Here is a 19,604-nt window from a genome sequence, read left to right as displayed (position 1 = left end):
CTATATTAATAATGAGTTTCCTTACACTTCCCGGCTTAATGTTTTCTATATCAGGGTGGTGTGATAAAAATTAGCTCTTAGTAATAAAAAGGGACTACTTCCCGCTGTATATAATCAAGAAGCGTGAAGCCAATAGTGTTTACAATAGGGCTGTCAAGTGATTAAAAAAATTAGTCACGATTAATCGCACTGTTAAAACAATAACAGAATACCATTTATTTAAATAGTTTTGAATGTTTTCTACATTTTCAAATATATTGATTTCAATTACAACACAGAATATAAAGTGTACAGTGCTCTCTTTCTATTTATTTTTGAATTCAAATATTTGCACTCTAAAAAACAAAAGAAATAGTATATTTCAATTCACCTAATACAAGTACTGTAGTGCAATCTCTTTATCATGAAAGTTGAACTTACAAATATCAAACTATGTACAAAAAAATTACTGCATTCAAAAATAAAACAATGTAAAACTTTAGAGAAGGGATCAGCAACCTTTGGCATGTGGCCTCAGGGAAATCTGCTGGCGGGCCAAGACGGTTTGTTTACCTGCAGCATCCGCAGGTTCGGCCGATCGCAGCTCCCACTGGCGCGGTTCGACGCTGCAGGCCAATGGGGGCTGTGGGAAGCAGCGCAGGCCAAGGGCTGTGCTGGCTGCTGCTTCCCACAGCTTCCATTGGCTTGCTACGGCGAACCGCGGCCAGTGGGAGCTGCGAACGGCCGAAACTGTGGATGCTGCAGGTAAACAAACTGGCTCGGCCCACCAGATTTCCCTGAAGGACCGTGTGCCAAAGGTAGCCGATCCCTGCTTTAGAGCTTACAAGTCCACTTTGTCCAACTTCACCCAATCGCTCACACAAACAAGTCTGTTTACATTTGCAGGAGATAATGGTACCCATTTCTTGTTTACATCACCTGAAAGTGAAAACAGGTGTTCGCATGGCACTCTTGTAACCGGTGTCACATGCCCGGTGTGCTAAAGATACATATGTCCCTTCATGCTTTAATCACCATTCCAGAGGACATGCGTCTATGCTGATGACGGGTTCTGCTCGATAACAATCCAAAGCAGTGCGGACTGACGCATGTTCATTTTCATCATCCGAGTCAGATGCCACCAGCAGAAGGTTGATTTTTTTTTTTTTTTTTTGGTGATTTGGGTTCTGAAGTTTCTGCATCGGAGTGCTGCTCTTTTAAGGCTTCTGAAAGCATGCTCCACACCTTGTCCCTCTCAGATTTTGGACGGCACTTCAGATTCTTAAACCTTGGGTCAAGTGCTGTAGCTATTTTTAGACATCTCACATTGGTACCTTCTTTGCATTCTGTCAAATCTGCAGTGACAGTGTTCATAAATCAAACAACATGTGCTGGGTCATCATCCGAGACTGCTATAACATAAAATATATGGCAGAATGCAGGTGAAACAGAGCAGGGGACATACAGTTTTCCCCCCAAAGAATTCAGTGATAAATTTAATTAACGCACCATTTATTTTTTAATGATCATCATCAGCATGGAAGCATGTCCTCCGGAATTGTGGCTGAAGCATGAAGGGACATATGAATATTTAGCATATCTGTCACATAAATACCTTGCAACGCCAGCTACAAAAGTGCCATGCGAACGCCTATTCTCGCTTTCAGGTGACATTATAAATAAAAGGCAGGCAGCATTATTTCCCGTAAAAGTAAACAAACTTGTTTATCTTGGTTGGCTGAACAAAAAGTAAGACTGAGTGGACTTGCAGGCTCTAAAGTTTTAGATTGTTTTGTTTTTGAGTGCAGTTGTGTAACAAAAACAAAAATCTACATTTGTAAGTTACACTTTTGCAATAAAGATTGCACTACAGTACTTGTACGAGGTGAATTGAAAAATACTATTTCTTTTGTTTATCATTTTTCAAGTGCAAATATTTGTAATAAAAATATAAAGTGAGCACTGGACACTTTGTATTCTGTGTTGTAATATAAATCAATATATTTGAAAATGTAGAAAAACATCCAAAATATTTAATAAATTTAAATTGGTATTCTATTACTGTTTAACAGTGCGATTAATCACAATTAACTTTTTTTAAGCACAGTTAATTTTTTTTAGTTAATCACATGAGTTAACTGCAATTAATTGACAGCCCTAGTTTACAAGTGTCTTAGTATTGTACATTGACATCCCCAGAAAGGGTGCCAGAAGGTTTTCTGAGTCAATCAGTATTACTTGTTAGAAGCTCTCTGTAAAGAATTTCACTAGGCCAACTTTGCTTTTTCATGATAAAGGTTATTAAAAGGAAGCGGGCACCTGAAATGACACACAAAATGCTGCTTTTGCTGCTTCAGCTTGGAGAGCCTGACCCAAAGCCATTAGACCTACCACTGTAGCAAAACAAGCAAAAAATGCGGAGCTAGATGGCCCCAAAGCGCAATTGCTGTTGGGGCTCAGGGCTAAGAAAAGAAGTCCTCAAGAACAACCTCTGTTATAAGGTAGTGTTAGAAACTGATGATGATTTGTCTTGAAAGGAGACTTACAATAGAAAAGTCTTTCCAAAGAATTCTTTCTAAGGCGGAGGAAGACGACTCACTGTCTCATGGCTCATGGATACTGTTACAACAATAGGATAAGAGTGACAACTCCAAACTCTTCAATACTCCCTCTACCCATTACAAGCAAGTATTGCCAAGGACCTGCAGAAGAGAAAGGACAGGACAAAGTGCTTTACTTTGGCTGTTACTCTTTTCTCATCTTCAGCTCCCCTTTAGAAGGACAAGAGAGTGAAAGAAGGACTAATCGCTCACAAACCCATCTTAATATATGTAAAGATTCAGTCTATACACAGGGGGAGATGTGTGTCTGTTGGCAATTGTAAGAAATATTTGATCACTTAAGACCATTAAAAACTCCAAGGGGTATTTGACACGCCAAGTTTCCAACTCTTTGCATTCAAAATCTAATAATTAAAAGGCAGGCAGTGTAATTATCATTAACAAAAGCCCCATCCCTTGAATCACCCATAACTTAAATGAACAATTCAGATAGCAGAATACTATCAGGGGAAATCAAAAGAAAAGTCTCACTACTAAATATTTACTCCTCAAATGCAGAGTCTTCAAATATTGTAAAGGAAATACCTAATTTGTGTCACAACTCAATATGCCATCAAACATAAGAAGATTTAAATGGTACACTAAATTCTACTACATGCCAGTCATTTCACACTCTTTCACAAGATAAGGCCTCTGAAAGATTCAATGACTCAGTGAAGCCTCTTGGATTAACAGATGCCTGGAGAAATCATCATCCCCAAAATCAAAGCATACACTTCTTTCTTCAGCACAAAATATTGTCTGAAATAGTTCTTGTTCCTCAAGCAGACATACTGTAAAGCCTAGACCGTAAGATTCTCCCTTATTTTCTCTCAAATCATTCTAAGTACATAAATATAGCCCCCATCATGTGGTATTTGTGCACCTTTCCACAGTCCTCACAAGCAAATCCTAGGTCTTACACCAAACAATGACAACTTCTGGCTGACAAACAATTTAGTCAGGGTGGGTGAGGTAATAGTTTATTGGAGCAATTTCTGTTGGTGAGAGCTGGTCCAATACTGCCTCACCCACCTTCTCTCTCTCTAATAAGCTGGAACCAACCCAGCTATCACAACACTGTATAAAACAGTTCATAGGAAGACATAACGTATGCATTACACAAATTAAGAGTAACTGAGAAGTGTCCAAGGTAAGTGTACAGGAATCACCTTAGAAAACATAAGAATTGCCATACCAGATTGGACCACTGGTCCCCAATCCAGTAGCTTGTCAATGGGCAGCACCAGGGCCTTGTGAGCAAGATGCAAGAAGCTTCATAGTGGACAATTATGGAAAAAACTTCTTAAAACAACTTGCTTCCTAACCCCCATCATTTAGTGGTTGGCTTATGCCCTGACGTATTAGGGTTTACAGCCCTTATCAGGGCAAATAAAATATTGACTCAAATAGCTTTGGACCACCACTCACAAAGCGTTTCTGTGCATGCAGCAGTTAGCCCTTTCAAGACACTAAAAAATCCCTTTCAATGTATCCAGGTAAAGGAATTGGCACCACATTTCCACCCCCCTTCCCCCGACTAATACATATGTGTGATACCCCATGCTCAACATCTGGCCATTTCAGGACACAACAAATAGATAACAACAGAAAATATCAATTCACTTACACAAATTCTTTGAGATTACAGATCTAAAAACCACTCGAACAGACGACCCAACTGTACAAACTAGAGAGGTTGTATTTTCATAACTATCTGTGGCCCTGCAAGATGCAGCAACAGACCAATCACTGCATAAGAGAGAGGATTAGAATGCCAAAAATCACAATAAAGATGACACTTCATATCCACCGGCTTCTTACTGGTCCCAGGGGGGATCAATCCCCTACTCCACCCCAGGCCCTGTCCCCACCTGTTCCCTTCCTCCCAGCCCTCACCCTGCCCTGCCTCTTCCCATCCCCACTCCACCCCCCAACCCTGCCCACTCCTTCTCCCAAATCCCCACCCTGCCTCCTTCCACCCAGTTCTGCCCCTCCCCCGAGTGCACCCCTTTTCCGTGCCTTCTACATGCAGCAGAACAGCTGATTGCAGTAGGTGGGAGGGAGAGGGAGGAGTTGATCAGCGGGGCCACCAGCAGACAGGAGGTCCTGAGTGGGAGGAGGAGCTGGCTGCCGATTGGTGCTCAGCACCCACTAAATTTTTTCCGTGGGTGCTCCAGCCCTGGAATGGCACCTATGCAACACTTAGATGACACACCTTCTGAATGGCTCACAGGCATACTACTTTCTGGGAGAAAATTCCAGTGGCAAATAAATCCCATCTCGCTTCTACGGCCCAGTTATCATTAACAAAATTAATCCAAGCATCCTTGCTTTTTGCTGCAGTGGTCTCTCTCTCACACACTCACCCCATTTTCCACAATTGGCCTGGTATTTAACATGTCTGGCCACACATATCCAATAGTCTGCAAAATACTGTTTTATAAAAATCTAATCTATTGGATTCTGGGAAATACCTCTCACTCTACTCCCTTTAAAGCATTTTATAATCCCAGTTATTTAAAAATGTAACAGCAGCTGCTTGGAAATCAGTGTAGATAGAAAATCAATTTTAAAATAAAAATAAAAACATTTATTTTAATTCGATTTTTAAGATTTAATTTGAAATAGGTTTCATTTTTAAAAGAAAAATATATTTCAAATTAAATTTGAAGTTACAACATCTATATTAAGGCCTAAACTTACTGTAATTTTTAAAATCATTTAAATAAAAATTAGTATGCAGGACAAAGATTTAAAATAAATCAAACCACTGAACAGGGGGAAGTCACTGGCTAAGCACCGGGAAACAGAGTTTGGTGAAGTGCTAAACCAGCTTTTGACAGCAATACCCTCTTCTGCAAAGGTAGAGTGAATTTCTTCTTCATTTCAATTTATTCAATTAGTTCAATATAATGAGTAGCTCACTGAAAATTAAGAAACTGATTGGGAGTTGAAAAAGTAGGAGAGCCTGTTTTCCTCTATCACTCTATAAATAAAGATGAAGTGTGATGATGAGATCTACTAGTTCTGAAATCTGGAAGGACATGATGACCAAAAACAATCAATTCAGTTCACTTACTACAGGTAATATTTCCTTTGTTTAATAAGTCAACTGATTGTAATGAAAAAATGTGATAAGAAAAAAATATGAATCTAGCACATTTAAGGTAATTTTATTTAACTAATACATAATTTTGTTTATTTTAACTGAATTCCATTTTCTATCCAAATACAGCTTGACCCATATCATGAGTAAAATAATAATCTAGTCAAAGAGAAATACAGTTTTTTACATAATAAAATGGTGAATAATGTATAAATTAAGACTGAATAAATGTATGTTAAGCTAAATTTCTTAAGTGTATAGATACAGTATATCTATACACTTAAGAGTGGGAGTTCTGTTGGAAGAGAAGGTATTTGTATTGGTATTTATAGAGGCTTGTAGGGGCAGTGTGCTGGGAGAGAAGCTGAGCCCTGATTAGGGGAACGGGGCTTCTCTGACTAGGGGTCCTATAAAGGTAGCCAGCCAGTCAGGCAGCGGCACAGACAGCTGCAACGGCACAGGAGCCAGCAAACAAGGGAGTTTGAAAGGGGAGTTTGGGGGGAAGACTAAGAGCCAGGCAAAGGAAGTGTGTGGTGTTCTGGTTGTGTTTTCGTGCTCGTTGAGGGTTCATTTTGCTGTGGGTGGGTGTTTTGGTTTGATTTGTGTTTCCCAGACTAACAGGACTTAGGTGGGAAGGCTATGACAGACACAGAGGCAGCAGTGGTAGTGACCCAAGTGGTGGAAGACATAATGAAGATGACTGGATGTAGAAGCTGTGGTATGTACATGATCCTGGAGGGGGTACCTGTAAAGAATTTCGTCTGCATGAAGTGCCGCCTGATAGAGCTGATGGAAGAGAAGATCCTAGGATTGGAGATGCAGGTGGAGACTCTGATGATGGAGCAAAGACAGGAGGAGGCTGAAGGGAAAAGCTCAGACTTGCAGATGGAAGCAGGACCGAAGAACTCTGAGGGGATACTGCTGGGTGAGAAAAGTGGACAGTGGAAGCATGTGACTAGGAGAACCAGGCAGAGGAAAAGACGGGGCAGTGAAGCAGAAATAGAGCTTAGGAACAGGTTTGCAGAGTTGGAAAATAAAGAAGGGGCACAGAAGGTGGTCACTGAACATGAGAGGGCAAGGAAAAAGAGAAAAGCAGATAGTCCTATTGGAAGAGGGTAAGAGTCAATGGAGATAGCACCAAATATGAGCCCCGGAAGGATATGGATAGATCCTAAAATAGATTGTGTTTCAGAGGATTGCAAGGGACAACAGGAATCGAGAGGACTTGCGGCCAGATGGAACAGGGAATAGACTGGAGAATCACACAATCGCAGGAAAAGGCAGGTCTACGTGATTGGGGACTCATTACTGAGAAGAATAGACAGGCCTTTAACAAGACCTGATCCAGAGAACAGAAGGGTGTGCTGTCTGCCGGGTGCTCAGATACAAGATGTGGACCTGAGGCTGAAGAGGATCCTAACGGGAGCGGGAAAGAATCCATTGATTATCCTTCATCTGGGAACAAATGATACAGCTAGATTCTCACTGGAATGAATCAAGGGAGACTATGCCAGGCTGGGGAAAGATGCTAAAGGAAATTGAGACTCAGGTGATCTTCAATGGGATTCTGCCTGTTCCTAGAGAAGGGCAACAAAGGTGTGACAAGATTATGATGCTCAACAGATGGCTCAGGCAGTGGTGCTATAAGGAGGGCTTTGGGATGTATGGCCACTGGGAAGCATTCATGGACAGAGGACTGTTCTCTCGGGATGGACTTCACCTAAGTAGGGAAGGAAATAGACTTCTAGGATGGAGGCTGGCAGAACTGATTAAGAGAGCTTTAAACTAGGCATTTGGGGGAGATGGTTGGAAGATGTCCCAGGTAATCTCCATGCCAGTTATTCTCTTTGAGAGAGAAGAAAACAAAGTAAGAACGGATACAGCCATGGGTAGGAGAATGGACATAAGGCAGAAGGGCAGTGTACATACCAATCTAATAGGTAATATTGGCGGTAGAATGTCCGTGCCCAATTGGGTAAAGAATGTGAGCGAAGCCAAATGGCAAAAATTAAGATGTTTGTACACTAATGTGAGGAGCCTAGATAATAAAATGAAGGAGCTGGAGCTCCTGGTGCAGGAAGTGAAACCAGGTATTACAGGGATAACAGAAATATGGTGGAATCGTAGTCATGACTGGAGTACAGGTATTGAAGGGTATGTGCTGTTTAGGAAAGACAGAAATAAAGGCAAAGGTGGTGGAGTAGCATTGTATATCAATAATGAGGTAGACTGTAAAAAAATAAGAATTGATGGAACGGATAAGACAGAGTCTGTCTGGGCAAAAATCACATTGGGGAAGAAAGCTACTAGAGCGTGCCCTGGGATAGTGCTTGGGGTGTGCTATAGATGGCTGGGATCCGATGTGGAATGGATAGAGACCTCTTTAATGTTTTTAAAGAAGTAAATACTAATGGGAATTGTGTGATCATGGGAGACTTTAACTTCCCAGATATAGACTGGAGAACAAGTGCTAGTAATAATAATAGGGCTCAGATTTTCCTGGATACGATAGCTGATGGATTCCTTCACCAAGTAGTTGCTGAACCGACAAGAGAAGATGCCATTTTAGATTTGGTTTTGGTGAGCAGTGAGGACCTCAGAGAAGAAATGGTTGTAGGGGACAACCTTGGTTTGGGCAATCATGAGCTAATTCAGTTCAAACTAAATGGAAGGATAAACAAAAATAGACCTGTGACTAGGGTTTTTGATTTCAAAAAGGCTAACTTTAAAAAATTAAAGAAATTAGTTAGGGAAATGGATTGGATTGAAAAACTTGTGAATCTAAAGGCAGAGGAGGCCTAGAATTACTTCAAGTCAAAGTTGCAGAAGCTATCAGAAGCCTGCATCCCAAGAAAGGGGGGAAAATTCATAGGCAGGAGTTGTAGACCTAGCTGGATGAGCAAGCATCTCAGAGAGGTGATTAAGAAAAAGCAGAAAGCTTTTACAAGGAGTTACAAGGAGTGGAAGATGGGAGAGATTAGCAAGGAAAGCTACCTTACTGAGGTCAAAACATGTAGGGATAAAGTGAGAAAGGCCAAAAGCCATGTAGAGTTGGACCTTGCAATGGGAATTAAAAGCAATAGTAAAAGGTTCTATAGCCATATAAATAAGAAGAAAACGAAGAAAGAAGAAATGGGACTGCTTAACACTGAGGATGGAGTGGAGGTAAAGGATAATCTAGGTATGGCCCAATCTCTAAACAAATACTTTGCCTCAGTCTTTAACGAGGCTAATGAGGAGCTTAGGGATTAGGGATGGCAGGACAACAAATGGGAATGAGGATATGGAGGTAGATATTACCATATCCAAGGTAGAAGCCAAACTTGAACAGCTTAATGGGACTAAATCGAGGGCCCCGGATAATCTTCATCCAAGAATATTAAAGGAACTAGCAGATGAAATTGGAAGCCCGTTAGCAAGAATTTTTAATGAATCTGTAAACTCAGGGGTTGTACCATATGAGAGGAGAATTGCTAACATAGTTACCCGGATCACTTTTTTTTAAACCTTTCTTAAAAATAGGAACTACAGGTCTGTTAGTTTGACACCTGTAGTATGCAAGGTCTTGGAAAAAATTTTGAAGGAGAAAGTAGTTAAGGACATTGAGGTCAATGGTAAATGGGACAAAATACAACATGGCTTTACAAAAAGTAGGTCGTGTCAAACCAACCTGATCTCCTTCTTTGAGATGGTAACAGATTTTTTAAACAAAGGGAATGCAGTAGATCTAATTTACCTCGATTTCAGTAAGGCATTTGATACGGTTCCACATGGAGAATTATTAGCTAAATTGGAAAAGATGGTGATCAATATGAAAATTGAAAGGTGGATAAGGAACTGGTTAAAAAGGGGAGACTACAGCAGGTCACACTGAGGGTGAACTTTCAGATTGGAAGGAGGTTACTAGTGGAGTTCCTCAGGGATCAGTTTTGGGACCGGGATGCCGGGATGTTGCTCTGATGATAGCACAGGTGGATACAGCCAGAAATCCATTTAGAGAGTCTTTGTTTAGAGTTGGCCTCACCCTTCAATCGCTCAGTGACTGACAGAAAGAGACATGACAATTTTCCAAAATGTCTTTGTTCTTTCTAGGTAGAAGGCCAGAGCTCTACGGATGTCGAGAGTGTGAAGGAATGCCTCCCTGGCATCAGCGTGGGGTTTCATAAAAAATACAGGTAAGTAAATGGGTTTGTTTAAATGAAATGAGGAGGCTACTTTAGGTAGAGATGTAGGGTGGGCTCTTAGGATCACTGTGTCTTTCTGGAATGTGATATAGGGCGGGTGTGCCATTAATGCCCCTAGCTCTTCCCTACTCTTTTCCCTGAAGTGATCACAATAAAGAAGGAAACCTTCATCAATAGATGTAGCAAAGAGCAAGTCACAAGGCGTTCAAATGGTTTCCCCGTGAGGGTGCGTAGCAGGAGGTTAAGGTCCCATATTGGAGTAGGGTGTTTTAGGGAGGGTAGATGTTGGTCATGCCCTTTAAGAATCGTTTAGTTGTTGGATGAGAAAAGATCCTGGTTCTATCTACCTTATCATGTAGTGAGGTGATTGTGGCTAAGTGCACCTTTATGGAACTGTTGGAGACGCCCGATTTTTTAAGGCTTAGGACCCTAGGTAGAGGAGCGGAATAAGCAGACATGGTTAACCTCACAGCAGGTGCAGAATTGTACCCACTTTTGAGTGTATGTTTTCCGTGTGGTCAGCCTACAGCTATTCACAAGGATGTCTTTAACTTCTTTGGAATAGTCATTATCCAACCCCTTTAGCCATGGAGTAACCAGGCCCTGAGGAGAACCGCTAGGTTGGGGTGAGTCACTTAGCTGTCATCCTGCGTCAGGATGTGAGGAAGTAGTGGAAGAGTTAGAGACAGTTTCACTGCCATCTGTCTCAGGTATGGGAACCACGTCTGTCTAGGCCATGTGGGTGCGATGAGTATGACCGTGGCCTTGTCCTATTTGATTTTGTGCAACACCCGGCTCAGTAGAAGAATTGGGGGCAACGCGTACATTAGTGATGCTTCCCATTTTCTGAGGAAAGCATTGCCCAGTTAGTGGTGCCCAAGCCCTATGCTCGAAAGCAATATTGAGGGCATTTCGTATTATGAGCTGTTGCAAATAATTCTATAGTAGGGAACCACTACTGGTTGAATATGGTCACGAGGGTAGGTAGTGCATCTCTCTCTCATGGGTTTGTGAGAAGCATCTGCTCAGCTGGTCTGCCATGGTATTCTGAAGTCCTCGCAGGTAAGCTGCAGAAATGTCTGTCTTGTTGGATATGCACCATTGCCATAGGTGTAGTGCCTCGATGCAGAGAGGGTATGAACAAGCTCCGCCCTGTCAGTTTATATAAAACATGCAGGCTGTGTTTTCCGTGAGGACTTCGATGGTATTGTTGCAGATGAGCGGAAGAAAATGCTTGCATGCTTTCCTGACTGCTTGGAGTTCTAGTATGTTTATATGTACGTTGGTCTCCGCTGGGGAACAGCATCCCTGGACAGTGTTGCTGTCCAGATGCGCTCTCCATCCCACGAGGGAGGCATCTGTGGTGATTGTTATACTGGGAACTTTTTGTTGAAATGGGATTCCCGAGCAGATGTTTTGAGGTTGCATCCACCATTTGAGGGAGTCCTTCACTCTGTGGGGCATAGTGAGCTGTTTGTGGAGGGAATGCTTGTGTGGAGGTCATTTTATAATCCAGCATGGGAGAAGGTAGAGGTCTCAAGCCCTCAACAATACTTCAAAACAATTGACAGGATGTTGAAGATTGAGATGTGACAGGTTGATCCTGGTTCTGCCTGTGTCTCACTTGTTTTTGCTTGCGGCACTGATCGAATTGTCTCTGGAGTTGGGAGTACTGGGCAGGACGGAATCTTTGGATACAGAATCTGCCCTGATTTGTCTTGTTTGGGGGAATGTAAATACCCAGGTCTTCAAGGTCCTGTATGGTATGAAGAGATGTATCTGTGCTCTCAGCAAATGGTTTTTGGCCATCAAAGGGAAAGTTCTCAACTGTGGCTTGTACTTCCCTAGGGAATCCGGAGAGGTGGAGCCATGATGCTTGATGAATGACAACTGATGTGGCTATGGATCAGGCTGCCGTGTCGGCAGAGTCAAGGGAGGCCTGCAGGGCTGTTTTGGTGATTAAGGAGCCCTCTGCAATGTTGGCTTTGTATTGTTCCTTTGCTTCCTCTGGCAGTTGATCAGTAAAGGATTTCAATTTGTTGAACAGGTTGTAGGTGTACTTTGCTAAGAGAGATGAATAATTTGCTATACTGAATTGCAATGGAGGCAGAGGAGTAAGATTTGCATCCAAAGAGGTCAAGCCTTTTCCAGTCCTTGTCATAAGGTGTAGTTTTTGACTGGGGTTGTTTTCCCCCTTTGGTGCACTGCCTCTACGACCAGTGAATTAGGAGCTGGATGAGTGAATAGGAACTCAGTGCCTTTCACTGGTACATAGTATTTTCTGTCTAAGTGTTTACAGGACGGTGGGACAGTGGCAGGTTTCTCCCATATTGTCTTTGTAGAGTCTATTATTGCTGAGTTAATAGGCAGAGCTATCTTTGCTGATGGGGATGCCTGCAAAATGTCAGTAAGTTTGTGCTAGGTCTCTGGCAGCTCCGCTAAAGAGATGTCCAGGGATTCTACAACTCTTCTGAATAAGTCCTGGAAGGACGTGAAGTCATCTCCTGTGGTCGGAGGTAGTGGCATAATTGTTTCATCCGAGGATGAGGACAAAATATGGGTGGATGTCAGTGTATCACCTTCAGGAGCCTCTTCTAGCTCCTCCCCCTCTTCCTTCTGGGCCTCCGATGGTGGTAGGTTCGTGGGTGAAGGGGACCCGGTGGCCCTTGTTGCCAGTGGGTTGGGGGGTTTAAGGTTCTGGGCTCTGTAGATTGCCCATGGTCCCAGTATGGCCAATTGAGTGGCATGACAATGGGTGGTGGCATCCACAGCTGTGCCTGCCAGCTTTGCTCTTGCTAAGGCAGTTGTTGGTGAAAGGGTCCCGGGGAGGAATGATAAGGGGTGTAAAGGCTTGAGTCATCCTCATCACTGGATAGTGGGGGTGCAGATCTAAAAGGAGTGTCTAGTTGGCTCGGTCCTGGCCTGACTGGGGTGCCGTCAGTGCCAAACAGAGGGGTTTCTGGCGTGGAGGAGATTGCCAAGTCCACCTGTGTGGTGAAGGGTTGCGGTACCAGGAAGCTCGGTGCCGTGGATGGCAGCATAGTATGCACTGATGGTGCCGAGGTCTTGTTAGGCTGTGTATAATCAGCAGGTGGCGCCATTATAGTAGCTGGTGCCCAGGACTTCTTCGGCACTGTCGGTGCCGAGCTAGGGAGCTTAGCTTTAGCTCATGCAGCTGTCTGAGAGCCTGGCCGTGTTGGTGCCTTGGCGCCTCGGGACGTCTCAGTACCAGACATTCCTGGTGCCTCTCTGACCGAGGTTCTCGGTGCCATCGATACCAAGGCAGATTTTTGGCCAGGAGACCGCGCCTTTTTAGGGGGATCTCTCTGTGGTGATGACTGCGATTGATGTTTGGTCGCTTTCCTAGGTGCAGGGTCCTTAGCCATGGTTTGGGTGGAGCCCTTGCCTGAGGCTGCTGCTGGAGACCGTTGGCCAGGAGGAATCCTGGACTCTAGTTCGGAGGCTGGACGGAGGGATTTCTCCATCATTAATAATTTTAGTTGAAGGTCCCTGGCTTTCAGTGTCCTGGCAGATAATTTCTTGCAGTGTGGACACTTCTGTGGTATGTGGGTTTCCCTGAGACAGCGGACGCACTGAGCATGACCAACCAATACAGGAATTGATAGCCTGTAGGTCAGGCAGCGTTTAAGGCTGGGGGAGCCACGCATGCCTGAGGAGGTTCAGGGCTATAGAGAAACAGTCGTAGTCAGTCACCATCGGCAGAGACTTGCTGGTGGCATGGGGAAGCGAACAAAATAATTTTTTAAGTGGGTAAATCAGGACAAGGAATGGAGGAAAACCAATGAAAGGAATAAATAAAAGTGGGAATATAAGCAATTTACGAAATAGACAGGGGCACTGCTGTTGCTCTGACTCAAGCCAAAGGCAGTAGAGAAGGAACGGAGATGCACAGCCAACTGTCCCTAAGTAGCCGCTCAATTACAAATGCTGAATTACAAGCTCAGGGCGCCAAGACACCTAAAGTGGAGCACGCACAGGGACACTCCTCGAAGAAGAACATTCAGATCCAAATTCAGCAACCCTTACTGAGACAAAACTGCCACCCATTTCAGTGCAGATTTTGCCTAAGTAAGGAGATTTGAAGAGATAAAGCCTGCCGAATGGGGTGGAGATCAGGGAAAGAGCACATCAGTGCACGGGCCCACAAAGTGCTCTCTTTCAAGGCAGCCAGGGAAGGTATTATTCTGAGAAAGTCTTTGGGATCCAAGGCGGGTTTGCAGAGGATATAATGCTGAGCCAACAATGTTCCAGCTTGAGTGAAATGACACTGCAGCAGCCAAAACTGTACATTTTAAAAAAAACCTTTGATCACAAACCTGAACTATCTTTAAAATGGTAACTTTGCTTTTTCACTTGCATAGACTAAGCAACTAAAAAAAAAAACACACATATGTAAATAAGACCTTAACAGGCAGGCCTAACATTTAGAGTCAAAAAGATAAATACCAAGGTAAAACCAGGGAGTTTATCTGCCTGCAAGAGAGATTTAATACTTGCATTTCTCCCTGCAGAGACATCTCACCCCTAAAATAAATGACTGAACAATGTCTTACTGCTGACACAGATCACAGTTTGTTGCTAATGGAATGTTAACTGCTTTTTAAATAACTTTGAATAAATCTGCTGATCCATAAAAGATTCATCTAAAAGGAATCCAATTCATCTCCTTCCTCTGCCGCTTCCACTGACGTGAAACATATTCTTCCATATTTTACCTTCTTTCAGTCATTGTACCCCTGATGGGACACCTGGCTTGTAACAGGATATTTTAATTGGGAGACCATGGCACATTAATAACTCAGCAAGGTCACAGTGTGAAAGGCAGAGGCTATCCAGAAAGAGAGGAGGACAGGTAGGGGACAATCTTTCAAGCACATGCTCTGGTGCAAGATTTCTCTGCATCCTGCAAAGCATCCAGACTCCGGGATCAGAAAAGAAAGATGGAGAGAGAAATGAAACAGTAAGGTCAACAAAAAAGGCAATATTTCTGAGTGCATGTCCTCCTCTGTTGTCCAGAATATACAGATAAGGCTAGGCTCACATAGATACATAGGCATGGGGATGATGAGCATTGCCACATCTAATGTTTAGGTGCCTGGAAAAATCACTGGGATTCACAAAGCCTGGGTTAGGTACCCTATAGTATACAATGCGTGTGACAGGTGCCTCAGAATGGAATTCACAAAAAATGGCATGCTTGCCTAAGATATGGAGCCACCTTCCCTAAGATAGCCATGGGAGATGCCAAACTGAGAGGCGTGTGGTAAAGCCTGGCCCCTCTCTCAGAGATGGGTGCCTCAGCCCAGGCTGCAGGGACGTACCTCCCTCCAACTTGGGGTGCTCAGATGCAAGCCCTCTCTCGGTGTTAGGTACCTATGCTGTTTGGTGGGGTTTTGTTGGTGGTGTTTTTTAAGAATCACAGACAGACAGAGAGAATGACTCTGTAGCATGGGAGTTAGAACACTCACGCAGGAGACCCAGGATCCAGTCCCCCTGCTCCAAATAACTTAAAAAAAATTATCTACAGTAAAACAGCTTCAACAGGAGAGACCAAGAGAGCCCGCACATCAGAAGATGTGGCCAGGGCCCATACCTGAGAGGTCACAGATCACTGTTCAAATCCTTTCCTCCCCTGAGGTGGAAGGGGGGAACTTGAATAAGGGGTCTCCCACATCCCAGATAAGTACTCTCCCCACTAGGCTAAAAGTTATGAGAAAGGTGGTCAAACTCCTCCTCTCCCACTCCCCTTAGAGTAAGCTTCTCTATAGGAACCCAGTCCGGTAGACCAGCTCTAACTCCACCCTTACTGGATCGGGTCCCACAGGCGAGTTAGGTGAAGGAGTATCTATTCCTCCATGTTCGTGAATTGTTCCAAGGCATAGGCACTTGGATGCCTGGTGTGGCGCTTATGCAGAGTCAGAAACGTAAGCATCTGATGAACTTGTATTGCAAAAATATCGGTGCTGAGGGAAACTTGTATTGCAAAAATTGAGGGTGCCGAGTGAGTTTAGGTGCTTACAGGGTTTGACAGCTGCTGAGCATAGTTTTGTGATTAGCAGTAGACTGATTCTAGGATTTAGATGCCAAAATAGGTAGTTAGGTGCCTTTTGTGAATCCAGCCCATAGAGCACAGTTCGCCACTGCTGCCTTACCCTGTGGTAGTTATTTTAATGCAATGAGTGCTAAAATGCTACCAGAATGGCACAAGTGTGACTACAATGTAGTCAAGGAGAATCAGGCACCATGAAGTGAAATTCTGCCATTCTTCAAATTAGTGTTGCCACCTGCATTAGGAGATTCTGTACAAGAATCAAACTGTTCAATCTTTCAATTAAATAGGATTCTGGTTTAGGGAATGACATTGCTGTGAGCTGTGCATATATAGTGTACTTACTTTGTTATGAAGCAGGCATACCCAGCAAACAATAGCCATGACCATTTTAAATCCTGAATAAAAGTAAATATGCCAGTTTCTCAACTCCACTTGTACTCAATCTTAATAGTGCCCAGGTACCACATGTGGTACTAAAACAGAAGATTGACCACTGCACTTGGTAGTTCCCATAGAAGAAACAGAAAATCTTCTGAGGGGCACACTGGATGTACATTTCAAATGGGCTTTTTAATTCTGGAGAATGTTCCATGTGAAGAAAAATTAATGTCAGTACATAGGCTTTAAGAGAATAAATGTTACATACAAGTGCTCTGGTATATATAGGCCAATTTTTTCAAGTGTCAACTCATTTTAGGTGCCTCGGTTGTTTGGCTACATAACTTGAGACAACTGGGGCCTGATTTTCAGAGATACTGAGCACTTATAACTTCAACTGGAATCAAAAGGAGTTTTGGCTGCATAACACCTTTGGAAAACAAGACCATGAGGTGTACATTTTTGAGCACCCAAAATTAGTAGCCACTTTTGAAAACTGTGGCCGTAATAACTCGTACGTCTGCCTGTATCCTGCACACATAGCTGGGATTGATATGCACATACCTGCAGCAGAGACTAAGGAAAGAACTGATTTGTGGAACCGTCAAATGTAAAATAAATACATAGTTGCTGAGCTGTGCACTTGAAAATTCAAGATGAATGTGTGGGTGGTCAGATCGGTTCTTAGAAATTCAAAGCGACTCTGTGGGTGGCAAGAAGAATATATAGACATATTAATTATTAATATGTGAATTTTGTAATGCATATGGAAGCACACTGACTCAGCATTCTTACATTGCTCATGGCAAAAACTATTAGTTCTGTTAAAATGCCAAACTTCTAATTGTATGAGGATTCTCTGAGTCATTGAGCTAGATGTCAATTTTATGTTCACGGACACTTGCAGATTCAATCTATGTTCTGCATTATTTTCTTGCTTAATGCTAAAATGCTTGTCCTTTAAAAAACAATGAAACCTATACCCTTCTTAAACTCAACTGCCTAATTACCCATTATCTTGAAGCTGGTAGTGCCAGTGGGCCACAGAGAGAGAAAATTATTTATAGAGACCAAGTATTAGGACACTGGAGTGGGCTAACTTCAGAACTGGAAAGCTGATCACGCAGTTGAGGAAGCTGGTCTTATGATGAGAGGCGTTCAAGTTGGAATGAAAGGGCAAATAGCCCCAAGAGAAACCGTAATTCAATAGACGAGACGAATGATTCCTTCTACATTGAGGAGGTCACTCCATGTCACAGGGTTACCATAGAGACATATACAGGTTAACCGAGCACTAAATCATTAAAAATATCAATAATCCGGGGTGCGGTGACTCAAAATTGTTTGGTGACTTGGGTGTGAAGGTGGCAGAACTCACAAGACAAACCCACGAAGTGCCATAGAGGAGTCAGTGGCGGCTGAGGTACTTACTGGTGCCAATGACGTAGGCAGGTGTAAGAGAGGTCCTGGAAACTAAATGTAATCTACTTTCTCCACATGCCCTATTGCCATCGCTGAGATCAACAGGGCCATTCAAGCCACAGACCTGTTGGTGTGGTGAGGGCTGCTGGTAGACCTTTTCCACTAGGGTCCCATGACTGTGGAATTTGATCCTCCTGGGTCCAAAATAGCCAGAATCTGATGGCCTTCAGACCACATTGCAAAGGTTGTCTTCTCCCCCCTCAGCATTTGTAAATAGGGGGCAAACTGTAACGGGGATAGTTGAGTTTCAGTTGCTAGGCCTACTGGTAGCAGATTAGTGTAAATTATTCTGCTGCCCTTAGGATGTATTTAAGTAATAAGGGTGCATACAGCATATGGATAGATGCCATATATTTAGTAGATAAAGAAATCCCAAGAAGGGCACCTATCCATACACTTTAAGCACCCTTGAAAGAGGCTTACTCCCAGGGTCAGCTTGACAGGGGGAGGCTCAGGGTTTCAATACATGAATGAAAAGAAGGCATGAAGATGTGAGATTTAAATTTTAAAAGTACTGGGGATTTTTGAGGTTAAGGAAGAGAGTCTGTACAGAAGGGACGGGCTACACCTGAACTAAAAACCAACAAGGTGATAGGGGATTATTTAAACTAGGAGCAGAAGGAAAGCTGGCAGGTGCTAAGGAACACTCAGGTCAGACACAGACCTCTACTAGGGATGCAAGTAATAATAGTATCTGATAGTAAAGGATGAGACAGAAATTAAAGTGGAACTGGAGGAGGGACAGATGGAGATCACAGAGGTACATTCAGGGAAAGTAACAGTGTCAGCCAAAAAGGTAAAATAATAATAGCCACAGACCCTGAACTAGAAAGTATAAAAATCTTCATATGCCAATGCAAAAAGATTAAGATCAAAAATAGGTGCACCAGAATGCCTAGCAAAAGCAAATAGTACCTTGAGACCGGAATACAGTAATACCTGGCTGGAAACTACTCAGTAAAAAGAGAGAATAGGCCTTAGAAATAATGGAATAGCAATGTGTCCTAAAATGATTCCATATTCTCTAGCAAGGTAACATTCTGAGTGGAGAGGACCACAAGAGTCCAATTTCTATGGACGTAAATCCAATTCCCAAGAATACAAGCATATTAATAAGGTATACTACCAGCTGCTGGATCAGGAAAAGGATATTGAGTGCATAGTGTTGAGGAACATCAAGAGGCAACTAAGTCTAATAAAGCAGTAATAATGAGTAACTTCAACTAGCCACATACAAACTAATCAGTCTTTTTTCAAACTTCTGGTAGTACCCAGAGGCCCCAATAATCAAGATTCCATTATGCTGGGTGTGTATATTATATATACATATACACACGCACACACATACCCTGGATTAAAAAGCAAATCCTTGCCCCGAGGAGTTTATAATCTAAGTAATGCCACATCAGGACTATATTCAGAGAGGCAATTTCTTGACATTCTAAATAACTGGTTCCAGGAAAAGTAGATCAGGAGCACAGAAAAGGGGAGGCTATTGTAAGTGCTAGTCCTAAGTGACATACAGAAGTAAATATTGTTGAACTACTAAGTAAATAATGACCACAATATAAGATAAACCATGATGTCTCAATCTTGTCTACAAATAAGAGCAGTGTTGCAGGTTAGGAGGAACAGCAACGCTATCTAGATCCATTTGTAAAGGTTACCCATATGAAATGACACCAAATAGTGCTATTCATCTCAGTAATACCTAGCCATTTTGTAGCACTTTTCATCAGTAGATCTCCAAGCACTTTACCAAGAAGATCAGCATCATTATCCCCATTTTACAGATGGGA

The sequence above is a fragment of the Caretta caretta genome, chromosome 1 (genome assembly GCF_965140235.1).
Source record: "Caretta caretta isolate rCarCar2 chromosome 1, rCarCar1.hap1, whole genome shotgun sequence".
Taxonomy (NCBI): domain Eukaryota; kingdom Metazoa; phylum Chordata; order Testudines; family Cheloniidae; genus Caretta; species Caretta caretta.
Note: the sequence above shows the minus strand (reverse complement) of the source record.